This window comes from Pseudopipra pipra, chromosome 8 (genome assembly GCF_036250125.1).
Source record: "Pseudopipra pipra isolate bDixPip1 chromosome 8, bDixPip1.hap1, whole genome shotgun sequence".
Classification (NCBI taxonomy): Eukaryota; Metazoa; Chordata; class Aves; order Passeriformes; family Pipridae; genus Pseudopipra; species Pseudopipra pipra.
This window is the reverse complement of record NC_087556.1, coordinates 19,269,605-19,285,686: the sequence shown is the minus strand read 5'-3', so window position 1 is coordinate 19,285,686 and position 16,082 is coordinate 19,269,605.

The following is a 16,082-nucleotide window of genomic DNA, read 5'->3' as shown; positions in this document are numbered from 1 at the left end:
CCTTCTGGTTACTAACTGGAACAAATTGCTGTCATGTTCCCTTCAGCTTGGTAATCAGGGGAAGATTTTATATCCATAAAAATGCATCAGATCATTGTGATAACACTTTTGGGGGAAGGGGAGTTAATATGAAACTCCTGCCACCTTGAACGCATTGAATACTTTCTCTTAAGCTAACATGGGAGGATGTGCTCCACACCTCCAACAGAGGGACTCAAGTGAGTGCTCTCCAGATAAACCACCAGCAATGCATAAAGAAATGTCCTGTCATACTTCCTAGGTTTACATTAAACAGGTCCTTTTGACAAGGAAGAGCAAAGGAAGGAAGTTGCAGCTCACATGCCCTTGATTATAAGTAAATCAAGAGATCACTGGGAAGTTAATCTCAGATGTAGCATTTGCAGAGTATTGTACTTAATGGAACACATCTCCCTCTTGTGATACACTGCCTTCCATTAAGCAGCTGTGAGTCTTTTAAAATATTGCTTTCCTAAGGGTGACATACACAGACAATAGGTAGCTATTTGAAGAACATATTGGTATGTTTAACTCCAAGGAGGACAAAACCCCTGCCTGGGCTGTTCACCATATCCATGTGCAAAACTGGTGCCCAGGGACTGCTCCTATGGCATCCATGTCAGATGGAATTCTGCTGTCAACCTCAATGTGAGCAAGATCAGGTTCCTGAAGGCTCTGACTGCAGTTCTCTCAGCAAACTAAATTGATTCCCAGGCTCACTATTGCTGAAAGAGTGAAAGGGTCTTGCTGACACTCTCCACTGATAATTTTCACCTACATTAGTGAACTGAATCAGGTTACAGATGGACGTAACAAACAGCAGAGTTGGCGGAAGAAAGGAGATGGGGTGACACAGCCAGGAGCAAGAGCAGGAGGCACACATGCTACCTCTCAGCCAAAGTGTACTAACCAAAATAATGCCAGAGAAAACTTCCTAAAATAAGGTAAAAGCTAGAAGCAGTTGCATGAGATTAGCATGGGTCCCTTCCAACTCAGAATATTCTGTGATTCTGTGATAAGAACTGCCCACCCATGGAGGGTGCAAACACCCAGCGGGCTGCAGAGGGGTGCACAACAGCACAGATGCCAGTTAGCTTAAATCACCTGTGAAACTCTATCTTCAATACAAGGGGCCCAAGTGCCAGGAAGGAGCTATTCTACTCTGATATACCTACACCCGAGTGTATTAGTTTGTTACAATGTGATTAATCAAGGCTTCAGGGAGTTTAAAAGCATGCTGTGTTCCTAGTTGATAGCATATTTATGAACGTGCTCTATTCCTATTTGGTACTAGATCATCATTGTATAATTTGAGAGCCATAAGCTGTCAGGCTGCCAGCAGCACACTGTACATGCAGCACGATGTTTTTTGTTGTTTCACCATCGTTTAATTTTAAATAAAATCTTAATTGCAAATGTGAAAAAAATCTGCCTAATCAATCAGGCCTGCTCTGAAGAGAGTTTCCAAAAGTTTCATAATTGGGAAGTTCAACCCAGTTCAGAAAAGATTTACTGGAGTTAACAATAGGAAAGGGCTTGCTCGAAACTGTTGCCAAACTCCCACTCAGGACAGAAAATCAGCTGGAGAGCACCATCTATTGGCCGGAAGAAATGGCTGGATTGCTTTCTTTTCGCTTTTTAGAACTCAAACCGAAAGCAGCTCCAGCACGGCGGGAGCCAGAGCAGTTCCCCAGCTCGGCTCCGCAGGACATGCCCAGCAGTGGGAGCGGGAGGACGCTCCGACCCAATGCACACCCACAGACCCGTGCGTGGGCAGCTCTTTTACCTGTCGGGCAAAACTCTGGGTTTGACCGAATGCAACCCAAGGGCTGGCTGCTGAGGGCAGGACAGTACAGGCAGTCTCAGTGCTTCATTTCAATGTCATTTTCCTCCCCACCAATGACCTCTACATTTGGTAGCTTCATGGCACAACCAAGCTACCAAGAGTTTTCTGATTCTGGCTTCAGACAATCACTGATGCCCACCTGAAGGCCCATCCCACAAATGAGCAGCATCCCAGACCAGTGTGAAATTAGCACCTGGCAGTTGTCTCTGCATGGCACTGAGCGAATTCATCAGCCCTCTGGCCTCTCCCTTCTTTCCCCCCCCCCCTGCATTTTGCTGTGTGTCTCAATACAGAAGGGGCAGGAGAGGGCTAGCCTACACCAGCATCTATTTCTGTGACACTGTCAACAGCTCCATAGATGTCTGGCTTAGCCAGAAAATGTATTTTTGACTGCAGAATTATGTTTATGAGGATTCCTACTCCAAGCTGGTCTTATCTTTAGACTATCTCTATTTAGATGCCTAAGTTTAAAATTCAAGGGTTGCCCTATGAATCCTACTTTTAACTGTGAAACGCAACTCCCTGGGGAATGCTTTTATTAGAGCTGGCTAACACTTCTGGCCAGAGAAACAGGAAAGAAATCTTAAGTAGCTTTTCACTACTTTTTGCCTAATTGCCAATTGTGTTTATTAGAAATACCATGAAGGCATAAAAACTAAATTAATGCTGTCTTTGCACCCAGGGTGGCTGACCCAGGTCACCACCCTCCATGGCACTGGTGTTCTCCTGGAAAAGTTCATTGGAAGTTAAATAGGTTGAAAGGTCCCACTCAGTGACCACCTCCAGCAACATCAGAGGGACCTGGCTGTGGTACATACATAAGAGAGGCACAAAGCCCCACAGCAAAGACACTGCTGCAGGTAACATGAGTTCAGTTTCCAAAGCAACACCAGCGATTCAGATCCTGACTGGACATGAGGAAGGCTCTGAGCTGCCTAAGCAGTGAGTCACAGGAGGACTGTCTCCATCCTATGTGGTCTTTAGAGCATTTCCAGCTCCAGTACTTTTCCAAAGACCTTTTGCAGAAGCTATACAGAGTTAAGCTGGATAAATATAAGTTATCAGTGATAATTGTGAACTAACTATCTGTGATATCAATGAATCAAATAGCCAGTACAGACTGTGTTTTGGTTTGAACTAAAATAGAGGCTTCCTGAGAAATAGAAAAGCTGTTCTGATCAAACATGAATATTTAATACATATTTTTTCTAAAAAGAAATCTATTAATGGTTGTGTTTCGATTTTTTATTTTTTTTTGGAGGTGCGTGGAGCTAAATTCAAAGTGGATACAAACATCAAACTTCAGAGTAATAAAAATCTGGATCCCAGTTGGAACATCTCAGTTCAAATCAAACACTGGATGAGAAAGTAAATCTAACAGTGGCAATAGCTGCAGCCCAAAAGGTCTGCCCACCTTAGCAAATTTCCTGATCTAAAAGCATAGAATGAAACAATACAAATCCAACTGGATTTCGTGGGAGAAAGAGGGGTCCTCTTTTGTCAGAGCTCTTCCCCATGATGCCCATTCAAACTGGCTCAGGGCACAGTAAGGAATGTGGCAGTGTAGGGATGGAAAGGCAGGCCATGGCAAACTGCAACAAGTGCTCAGATAAATCACCGCCAATAAGCTAAATACTAGGGCAAAATTCTGCTGCAGAGTAGAGAGGACACAATTAAATCAGAAGCAAAATTTATGGGTGACAAATAACTTGACACAATTAGAGAAAGATAAATCAGCCTGTAAATTACTCCAAAAGAGGCAGGCAAGAGAATGTCCAGCAAAGAGCACCCTGTCTGATCTGCTTAAGTGGAATTCCTCTGGGAGAAGGCCAGCAGGTCTGAGGTCTCAGAGCCCAGAGCACAAATTGGAAAATAATGAAGCTGGTCTGCTGCGATTGCTGTAGAGGTGACAGCGCTGCAAAACAAAGGGATTCTGGAGCCTGAGTTAGGGCAGTCTGAGAGATCGGCTTGCACATACAGCAAGGGGTTGGGTTACATGTAATTGCTCCTGTGAAGAGTGGGTGGTTTGCAAGTGTTATGACAGCTGCAGAACAGAGGATGTCTCTGCTATGAGACAATACAGAGCTAGACCAGAAAGCAGGGAGGCACGAGTCACCGAACTTTCTAACACAGGGTAAGTACTCTGTCCCAAGGCACTTGCTCTATGCAGGGACTTCAGAAGCAGGTAAGTTTATCAGCACTTACATTCATCCATTCATCCCCTCCAAGGAGCACAGAGTGGCTCTATGCAGCCAAAGAAATAAACTTCAGGGTATCTAACAGGTCCATTTGCTGTACAAATTCATGTGATAACCATATGAATGGGGCTTTCTTCTCACAACTTGCAGGGCAGGACTGGGGGACAGTGATTTTCAGTCTAGATCTACCAACTTTATCATGTTTTCATCTTCATTACTTGAAGACAAAAAAGCTTTAATTGTATGTTCTTAACATGACAGGTTGTCTTGCCAAAATAATCTGTATTCAGAAGTTCCTGGAACTGCATAGCTAATTACATCATGATTTTAACTTTTAAATGACTGATACACAACCTCACCTTTAACTCCACCTTTACATCTTTTATCTAGCAATGCATTTGGCAGCCATTTCCTCTCATCTGAATCTTCTATTCAGAAATGAGCGAGCAGCAGGACTGCTAGCACGTTCCTACACTAACAGCTAACCCACACACAAGAGCTCACCTTAAGGCTTGCTGCTTTTAAAAAGCTCTCTACTTGGATGCCAGTTTGGGCACAGTGCTCACAAAGCACTCCCTTGTATCCAAATAAAGTGGACACTGATGCCTTATAGATGCACACGTGGGGAGTGAGCCTGGCACTCTGGACACAGCCAAAACATGAGCAGGCCCCCAGGCTCAAGCTGGACAGCCGGGCAAGGCTGCTCAGCCTGCTGGCACTGTCATTGGATCATCAGACAGCCCTGTGGCACCTTCCCCATCTTCCCCACCAAGTAGGGCCCTATGGGTGCTGGTTTCTTCCTTAATGGCATCAGCATCCAAAACCCTTTGGAAATGCCTCACACGACGACAAGCTTGTGTCATAAGCAGGTCATGTTTTCTCCTTCTGATGTTCTTTCACTGAGTCCCATTTTGCCTGTGCATGGTTGATCTCCTAAACTATATTAGGGTACCACTTCATTTTCCTGTTCTGAGAAAACTGGCAAGTGAAAAATGGATTTGAACAGAGAGGGGAAAAGTTGTCCTGAAGTGTTAGCCTTCCAGGACAGCACTTTTATCACAGACAGCAAGACAAAACTTCAGCTTAACAGCTTGGTTTTGATACTGCAGCAATGAATGTTCTTCCACAGTGTTTTCCATACCAAGTCCTGTCATGGAAATTAAATGGGAACCCCTATCTACACACCTTCCTGCCCTAGTTCCCAGTGTTCCCAACAATTGACACCTGTGTGGTTGTTTCTACTCTTTGGCCAGTCTTTGTTCACCCTAGTCCTGAGCCCTGTGGTCATTTCCCCAAGGATATAAGCCCATTACAAACCTTAATTGCAGAACCCACTTTAGCTCAGTCTGCACGGATCCAAGTGTTTTCAGTACAGGAGGTCTCTCATTTCAATCCTGGGGGAACCTGCCTAGACATCTGCTGGCACAAAACTAATAGAGCCAGATTGTGCCTTGAAGGCTTGGGCTTATGTGGGAGCATCACTGAGGTGCATGACCTGGGCAGAAGCTTGAAATATGATTCTCCAGAAGGAAGTGCAGTCCTTCATCAACTGACAGTCATCTCTGCTATACTGAAAGCACTGCCCCCTTCCCTACTAACAGTGAGGGTGGCTTGTGCCTGACAAGTACACTCAGCTCTGAAAGTAAGACCCACTAAACTGATGGGGAAAGGGACCAGCAGGAAAAGAGGAGTAAACAGATAAAGAGTCCTTGTATTCAACATACTCTTTTAAAAAGCAATACTGGTTATCTCTGCCTCATGTCCTGAAAGAACACCTTTTGTTTCTACTGATGTGCTTTCTCCTAGACCCTGCGGAGAGCTATCTGATGTAGAGCAAAAACAAGTCCAGTGCATCACAAAGTTTGACTCTGCCAGGAAATCTGGGAGTGAAACAGAGAACTATGCTGCAGAAAACCAGTATCTCTCCTTCACACCTCCCTGTCCTTGCAGAAAAAGCAGACAGCCAGCATAGTGGTTTGCTGCAAAGGGAGGCAAAACGGCACATACTGAGTCATCACTGCTCAGTGCACACAAGAGAGGCACTACTGTATCAGGTCACTTCGGCACATACTGCATGGAAGGGGAGATGAGCAGGGGACCTGCAGCCTGGGGGCCACAACTGTGCACTCTGGTGGCTGCTTCGTTATCCCCAGCCCCCTGATTATTCAATCACACAATGATTGGCTCACAAAAGCCTATTTGATTCTCACTGAGAATCTGATTTAACAGATCTAGCATTTTCTGCAGAGAGAATCAGGCTCTTTGGCCAGTTATCATTCTCACTTAGTTCTCTGAGAGTTTATCTGAGTAAAGACTGAGAAATTTTGCCCTTCCACTGTAACCCAGAACGTACAAACCAAGAGCCACAGGAACATTGTCACTGGTTTTATTTGGGCCATGATTTTACACTTAGTTTTCTATTGAGAGAGGAAAGAGAAGCCCCCTCTCCTCCCTCCCCTTCCCCCATTCTCACCAATGCTTGCCAGTTACTCAAATCTACAACACAATTTGCACAAGAGATTCTTTGTTATTTTTCCTTTCCTACAGTAGCGCAAATTTAACATGCAAACAACCTTGGCCTTTCTGATGTCAGATATGACTCATGAGATAGAAGCTGGCTTTACTGATTAATCTTACTTATGCACATGTCTTCTTTCTCCCCTATGACTTGCCAAGAGCATTTATTTCTGCTACACTAGGAACAAAATCTCAGCTATGTCTCCGGAGCATTACATATTGCAGATTCTGTCTCTTTGGCCCTCTGCATTAATTTTCTTCAAGTGACACCAAGAGGCCAATATGTTAAATTTGCACTATTGGTCTGACAAAATTTTGGCTTCTATTTATAATCATTTGTGTAAAAAGCAACAGTTTGAGTTAGCTTAGACCTATTGTGAAGGGAATCACTCTAGCACAGATAATTCTGAAACTGCTTTCACTTTCTATACTTGCTGAGGTTTGTGGTTTTGAGGCAGTGTAAATTGTATCGGGGATACTGGCAACTCTCTGACGTGCAGTTGGAGATGTACACTGAAAGACTCTATTAATCCCAGTTTTGGTCTCCTGTCCTTTTTAAGAGGATTTCTTTATAGAATTAGGTATTGATCCTACCCTAGTTATTGGAGTTGATTCACAGCTGCATTACTCCATGGCCTGCTGGCATAAACACTTGAAAATCAGATGAATACTATGAGCATCAATACACATGATGCAACAAGGGCAATTCCAATTACATAATAAGGATGGAAATTTATGAGCTCCTCTGGACCTCTGCCCCAGTGTTTTACTTTCCTTACTGTTCTTTTTCTTCATCTTTCAGATACAAAAATCTAAGATTATTCATTACACATTATTCTCCTAGGTTTGGGTATATTATGATTGTATGTAACTCGTGTTACAAGCCTTCTGATGTTTCTTTAGGCTGACTTCACTGTAATAAATTTATCTGTTGTAAAGTTCTTTGATATTTAGTCTAACTTTTGGGTTTTAGTGTTGTCATAATAATTCTGATTATAAAGGAATGCTGTTCCCAGCTACTTTATGGAGAAGACTGTAAACCAGAGTATATGTGTCCAAAACATTCAGAGAACACAAAGGTTTCCCAAACAGTGAGAGGTGGATCCCACTCAATCAAAGGAAAAATCCCTTCTTCGCTAGATGGTTGTTCAGGTATATGTCAAAAAAAGTCTTGCAAGCTTCCTTCTGATGCAGGAGCTCTGAGCTCCTAGATCTTCTACCTCAGCCTGCTCATCTTGGAAGCATACTGAATGCTGGCAAAGTTGTATTTGTGTCAGCAGCCTGCCCTCAGACATCTTTTCTCCAGCCCTTCCAGACAGTGCATTGCATGGGGCACCATCTACTCTCACCCAGCAGTTCTGTGAGTAGTTTCCTACAGTTGCCAAACAGCAGAGACATTGCTACACAGTAAGACGGATATTTCCAGGAGTATCAAACATCCTGCCTGACTGAGGGGGAAAAGCAGCATCATGCCAACATTCCCATACACAGAAAGGATGCAAAACTTCCATCAGAAAAAAATCTTGGGCTCTGTGAACCAATTCTAGATCCACTTTGTATTATTCTTGCAGAAAGATATAGAAATGGGGAAGAAGTGTACCAACATGTGGAATGGACTGAGCAAGGACATATATTTTGATGCAGAACCTACTGGCTCACAGTTCCTATTGTGTGTCCCAAAGGAAAGCATAGCAATACTTTTTGTAGATATCTAAACAAAGGTATTGCTACCCAACCACATGGCAAAATACAAGACAGAGCTCCTACATTCTAAAAGTATACACCGTATACCCTACCCTGTAGCAAGCATTAAACTCAGTTAAGTTAAAAACATGGGATTATTTACTGAGGAATTTTGATCTGAAGTTTTGCTTTTTGAGCACTCCTCAATTAACTAAGAATATAAAACAACAGGGTAACTGATTTATCCATGTTTGGAAAAATATATAGAGAGATATATATGTGTGATATATAGAGCAAGAAAATACAGCTAACTGGGACTATCCCTTGCAAAAACAGACCAGCGTGGACAGGGTCCCAAATATCTCATGCCTGCCTCTTTCTAGGTACATTGTAATCATATTTGGCAGCCTCTACAATTTAGGAAAGACAAGTTTTTACATGTGTTCTTATGAAAAGCCCAACAAAATTTTGCAACCTTAACTTCATCTTGCCTTAATGAAAAGCGTCTTAGCAGAGGCTCTATAGAGCCTGGATCTACTCCAGTGTAGTCTGTGGAAGGTTGCTTATGGATCTCAACCTTTTAGGCTCAAATCTAAAAAGATTCGTTCACAAAAAACAGCTCAGTAAAGCCAATTAACTAGGCTTAGCCTAGGCTGTTCTGAGATATTTTATTAGAGATGAAACCAATTCCCTTTGAAGATAAGGGAATGCTTTAGTTGATGGACTCTATTTTGCTTTTGGCAATATCTATGTAAATCTGGAGTAATGCCATTGATTTCATAAGAACTTCAGCCCAGATTTACAGTGATGTCACCAGGAGCAGCATATAAGCCCTGGTTGATTGAAAATGAGTACTGAACCCTTTAATTGAAACTGAATCTTAAAGTTACCAGTGGGAAGATATTTTTTCAATTGCACTTGTGATTAATGTTAATTTGCAGTGAATTATTAATTTAACCCTTAAAGTCAAAGAATTCACATAAATGTGAGGAATTGAGCATACCTGATCAACTCCAATTGTTGGTTATTAATTATTGTTTTTTTCTGGGCAAGCAAGGCTCCTAATGCTCTAGGGTGAGCCAGAAAATCTAGTTTGCTTTGACAGTGTATAGATATTTGGGATTTGGAGCACATTGAAAGGCCCACATTTTCTTTACTATAACTTCCCACAACTCAAACACATCCAAAGCGAGACACAGGGAGAATTAAGTTTATTCTTAGGTAGTCTCTCAATGTTCTGTTTCCAAAATATTTGAATTTTGGACCAAAATAAACTAAAAACATATATGGAAAAAACTTTTTACCATAGATGGTAAAAACCTCCATATGCTTCAAAAGTCTCCTCTTCTGAGAGAAATGCATTGTTGAGACACCTTTTTTCACACTACTCTTAATGTCAAAGCGCCAATAGTGAACAGGTTAGAGTTATGCCCTACTTTTAAATGGTATTTCATGTAACATTAAGAAATCATTTGAGTTCCTGACAAAGTCTACTTATTCCTTTCTAAATGTTTGAGGCAAAGAGGGAACACTATCATAATCTAGTCTGATCTTCTGCTAAACTGACAGACAAGCATTGAGAGGGAATATATTATGGATATTGTTAGTAGTGAGGCTTTGTATACCCAGTCTGGACATGGAAGACACCAAGGCACCACTTTGAAGTTGAACTGTTCTTCTCATTTTGACCAACCAGGCTAAACTAGTGAGAATTCTCAATGTAAATTTATTTATTCAGCCATTTTAAGGAATTTCATGATACACAGCTAGGATTATACAACAGCATAGACATTTACCCCATTGATGATCTTCACCTTTTCACCCCACTCCAACTTGCCTCCAGTACTGTCTATCATTAGACTATGGCCTCTAGAGGCATTCGATGGAGGTATGGTACCTTTTAAACCTCTCAATATGTATAGTTAAACCCCTACCCTAAGGTCCCTCACTGATGCTCACCTTGGGTCATTCTGACACAGAAAGCAAGCTGCGTGGGCATTATTATTTCATCAGTGATGTCAGTAGCCAGAACATTTATCCAGATCCTATTTCATGTTCCAACAGGACCGTTGCCTCAGAAGATGTCATATGGTCAGGAAGAAAAGTCCAGAGACAAGAAGGAGAACATCAACCTCAGAATAAGGCACAGAGCGTTAGTATAAAGCGCATTGTACCACAGACAACAGCAAGCCACTGCACAGCAGCAAGATGGAAGATGTTTTCATATTATTCTGAGAATTTATACTCTGGGTCTAGTATGTAATCCCAAGCTTTACAACAGTCTGATCAGCCTCTTCACCTCATCTTTCTAATTTCCACCTCATGCCCCCTGGATCTATTTAAAACAGTCCAGAAAAAATTATTTTCTTGGGCTATTATTTGACCATGTCACATAAACCAAATCTGAGCCAAAGGCAAATCCAGTTCAGGCTGTGGTTCAGGTTTGGGTTTAAATCAAAAGAATGCTTGTGATTTGAGTAGACAGAACATTAACAAGTATCAACAATGTATAATAACTGTAATAATAAGCTCACTTTGCAAGAATAGAGTCACAGATGAGTCAAAGGAAGAAACTAACCCTCTGAGTGATATGGTTTTAGGATTAATATGGTATGAACACAGATCCTCAGAGACATGCAAACCAATTTAAAATGCAGTAGGGTTTGTTTGGCACCAAGCTTCCAGCTTTGACTCCATATTAACAAAAATAAGATTTTTGTATCTTTCCTCCAACTTATATAAAAATATTTCAACCATTTTAAAGAGCAAAACCTTCCCAAACTACCAAGGTCCAGTGGCCTCTATTTTTGCAGCTCCAACAATTTTACTAAGACATCTCCTACTTTGTGACATTTTAATTATTCACAGCACTAGTGCACTACAAGTGAAACATGCTGTGTATTCTCCATTCACTCGTTCATTAGTTTTAATTAAACCCTCTAATTTTATTTATGCTGTCATGGACTGATTAACAATTTGCAGCACAAAACAGGAAGTTTTAAACAGCACCTTGAGAAATCTTCCTTGCTCTAAACAGAGGTCTGCTATAATAACTACAAATCTGCTGGATTATGTTCTGAAAGCCAAGAGGAACTACATCAGCAGCTTTCCCAAAGCAATTTTCTTTTAGCTGTTTAACAAAATATATCTCACAGCCTTCGGTGAGAAACACAGATGATGAGGTGTCCAAGGGATTCAACAGAATGAAACTGCAGACAGACACTATGAAAGTTCCTTTATTAGAAGCAGTCTAGGGCTGAGATGGAGCAGCATGATGCAATTGGAACTGTGGACCATGTCCCACTTCAGCAGACACTCAGGACACTTTAGTTGTTGCCAAAAGGATGAAAGTCAATTCCTGAAACTTGTTAAAGTTGGAACATCTTAAGTAACTCCAGTCTTTATAGCTGTAATTTACACATTTTATTATTCTTCTAAATTCCTGTCATCAATTTGAAGTGTCTGTAACTTGCACCTTCTGACAACAGATCTTCTATCTCTAAAGACCTTCATCACAGTGATCTTAGAGCACCTGAGTTCATCAGCACGTGTGCTATACCTCACAAATGCAAAGATTTAAGTTCACTCAAAACAGCCACCCATATACCTCTGCAGCGCCCTGCTCAGCAATTCATTCTGGTCCCCAGAATTCATAACAGCCCTTCTCTCACTCTTCACATCTGTTCTTTCCTCGCTGGTCCCCCTCTACACATTTCCTCCTCACATCTGTTTCTGTCCCCACCTGAACATCTCAGGTCTGCCTCTCCTGCTCTCTCAACAGTGACTGGAAAAGACTGCCTCAGACCACTTTTTCCACCTTTCCCTGCTAGGTGTAGCTGTGCTCACCAGCTGAGGCAAGGCAGATAAAAGTCTAGGAGAAGAAATAAGTATCTCCATTGAACAGAACTCATTGAAAGATTTGAAGAGGATAACTGGGGTTCCTGGGCCCTTTCTCTTACCTCACTTCCCTTCTCCATGAACATATTTACTCCCAAAAATAAGGAGTGGGGGAAGTAACAGGTAATCATACTCCCTCTCCCCTTCTGCTGGAATTACCTTGCAGCTACCCTGTCCCTACTTCAGAAAAGTAACTTCCAGCTCTCTGCTCAGTACAATATATGCTTTATACAACTCTGAGTTACTGTCAGCTCCTGTGGAGCCCTCAAATAACTACTCACATTCTTCTATTGTCTTTTTGTGCAACCTAGCAAAATGTAGTCTACAGACATAGAAGTCCTAATACAAACAAGAGAGCTGTGCATTACCTCCCCTTTTTATGGTACACACTGCAACAGGACAAGCTAATGGGGTAAAGTGGGAGAGGGAAAGCCTCCTCAGGGACCACAACCATTCCTACATAGCAATCATCATTATGTGAATCCCTATGATTTTGCTTATAGGCTTGCAATTAGGGAGAAATAAATAGAGAGTGAGGCATAGACATTTCATCTTCCTGGGCTCTGCTCTGAGTACAAACTGAGGCAAGACAGTGAAATCTGTTTGCGTGTGTCAGTCTAAAGCAAACTAGACCAACACAAGACTTTATCCTTTGGCACAACGATCAAAATCTGTTCACACAAGAATTAAGCAGTTGGCTATTTATAGAGGCTGCACTACCTCCAGATCCGGAGCAAAAGGTTGTCCCAGGAGAGCCCAGCTAAGACAAAGCAGAGCAGCTCAGGCTGAATCTGCCTTCCTCATCAGGAGGGTTGGATTTCACTCTGGCCAAGAGCGTTCCCAGCAACAAATGAGGCCTCCCATAATGTATTCCAATAAAAACAGAGGCTTTAAAAAGAAATCAGTGTTTTGTTCCCTTCCAAGACATATAAATCCTTCTAAATTGCGCTATTTTAGAAGCATTAGCAATTTCTTTTAGGCGATGCCTCCCTCTAGTGTTAGTCCGCAGGTGGCCGCCACCGGGTCTCTGCCAGCCCAGTTTTTGAGGAGGTGAAAGATTTTCGAGTACTCGCTACTTATTATGCTTCTCGTCCTGGCACCATCCAACAGTTCAAACACAGTTTTAGCAGGACTGTGCCAGCGAGCTTTAGGAATCACCCCAGGTGCTACTCCTTGCAAGGAGACCTAGCACAGGTCGTCAGCAGGTGAGAAAGCAGCAGCCGATGGCTGCCTGGATAAGATGGCAGAAGAAGATAAAAGTGTTAGAGCCCTGTCATAAGCTTTAAAATGAACAGCTATGAAGTTCACAAAATGTGCAAGGCTGATTTGAAAAGACTCAATAAACTCCCAGGTTCAACTTCCCTCTTTTCCTGCAGGAGATCGACGCAATGGCTCTGCCAACATCCTATTACATGCTTACTCAGGGCCTTAAAAAGTCTTGTGCACACACAGCTATAGAAGATATATAACAAAGACACACATGAAGCACTGATCTGGCTGCAAGCTCAGGATCAGGCCTCTACAAGCAGCAGCAGATTCATCTAGAAAGTAACCTTTTAATTCCTCTGGAGAAACGTACAGCCCAAATAATCACAAATTCAGAGCTTTCTTAAAAATGTGATACTATCAAGAACGCCCTTACATGTGAGCCATAGTCCAGCAATATTTGTTGGAAATACAAAAGGTGACCATGGAAAAGTGGTGGGAGAAACCTTCACTTCTGCAATCTGTTCCCATTTGCAGTCATGATTTTTTCAACCTAATAGTGCATTAGGAGTAGATTTCTCCATTTAATTTCTTAAGCTCACCACAGCAGGGAGAGTGAGGGAGGGGAAAAAACAGTTTTATTTCTCTGCAATATAAAGAGTAACAGTTATTGCTTGCCAACTACACAATTATTTTCAAAGAGCTTACCATCTCTCTTAGGTTGATATATTAGCTTTATTACACTGGCATGGCTCTGAGAGATACTTGCCATTCAACTCGTTGGTACAAAGAGATACAGATGCTTTATTACTGTGGATGGAATTCCCATTTCTGCCAATGCTCCTGGCAATTCTGTGCCCCCCCGAGAAGTAATGCAGACCCTAAATCATTTATTATCTATTCTCATCACAGTTTTGGCATTTTGCTTTAAAAGTATCAGGATGCCTCAGTGTATAGCATTTTCACTACCAGTACAGAAATCTCCTAGGGTGTTGGCTCAGACCCACAGCTGCTCTTTCATGGAGAAAGGATTGAAAAATAGAGGAGCTGAACTGATATGCACTAAAATATGCCACTGCCATCTGTTTTTTAGCACAACAGTACTGCCTGTGGGCACTAGGACACTCCATACCTGACTAACTGACCCCTCTAGCATAGTGTTGGGATTTTCAGCTTCTAAGCTGGCCTCAGGCAGGACAAGTGTACCCAGCTGATCAGCTCAGCCATAAAAGCAGCATTTCTAGGAACAGCCATAGCACAGGGAAGCACATAACTGCTTTGGTAAGTTTTAGGTGAAACCTCTGGTGTCCATCCCATTGCAGACTTCTAAGCAGGTAAGGGAAAGTTTTTTCTCCTGGAATATTGCCTCAAGATTTTACAAAGTTGTGTTTGAGCCTTATTCCAAAATACCATTGAAGTCTTTCCTTCCCCTATGTTTAATACTCACTTAAACATAGTGAGTGTTAAACATTCACTTAATGTTTAACTTAGTTTTTTTCAAAGCTAGTGTGTTTCAGGCTACTCGAAAGATAGCAGGGGAATTAGCTCCTGGAACAATCTACCAAGTCATTTAGTGGATTTTCTACTGTTCAGTGTATTTAAATCAAAATGTGATGTCCTGCTAAGCCATCTGTACTACCTCAGCTCCAAGACTCAGGCCTAATATAGAAGTTACTGAGTATTTTTACTGTGTGTCACACAGGAGGTCAGAAAAAATGATCTAATGGTCCTGTCTGGCCTTAAGCTCTATGAATCTATGAATAAATGAAAATCTTAGGCCTAAGCACTTTGGGACAAAGAACATCTTTAAATATTTAGCAAAGCGCTACGTCCACTGGGACTGCTCCATAAATGAAAGTAGCAGTCACATGCCTGAGGCTCAGGCATCTCAGGTCATCTGAATGCATGTAAACACTGGTGTGATGAGAGATCGAAGATGTTCAAATCCTGGGGTCACTTAACTCTTAAAATGTAGTGATTCAGATTACTTTTTTCTTAGACAGTCAGTTCAAGCCTTTCTGTGCAGTTGCTCCATTGCAATCAGTCATAGTTCATGTACAGAATTTCCTCAGAACAAAATCCATAAATATGTTCTGTCACAAAGTCATCCTTAGCCTTCGGTTTGGCAAAATACATACTAAAATCTGTGGAGGAAATGCCTAATTGAAAAAGCAAGAATGAAGATTTGGCCAACTTCCAGCAGGGCACACCCTTAATAGCACAACCAGACCCTCAAGCACAAAGGGCTTAAGAGGATCATCTCCTGCTAAGAAACAGGGACTTAGACATGGCAGGTTATTACTGGTTATACTGGGTACATCACTGGGATGTATTTCTCACAGAAATCCCAAGCCATGACTCTTGGGATAGCTTCTTAGAGCAGGAAACTGAACAAAAATGATGGTCTAAGAATTAAACCACTGTCCTTTTCCCCCTCATCACTGACCATAATTTAGAGAACCTGACTTTTCATTAGCCAATTCTGAGTAACAGAAACAAACTGCTTCCTTTCCAAGTTGTTGTTGTATTTGAGCTTCCTTGGAAGTCTGTTTGCATTTCCTCACAGCCCTCCAGATCCAACAGCTGAGCTCTGAGCTGCTGCTTCACATGATCTGTCAGGATCCTTCCCAGTAACCCCTCAAGGCTGATGGAAAGGAAAGATGCCCATACAGTTTAATTACCCAGTCTTCCTAGTTCAAGTTAAAGAGTATAATATC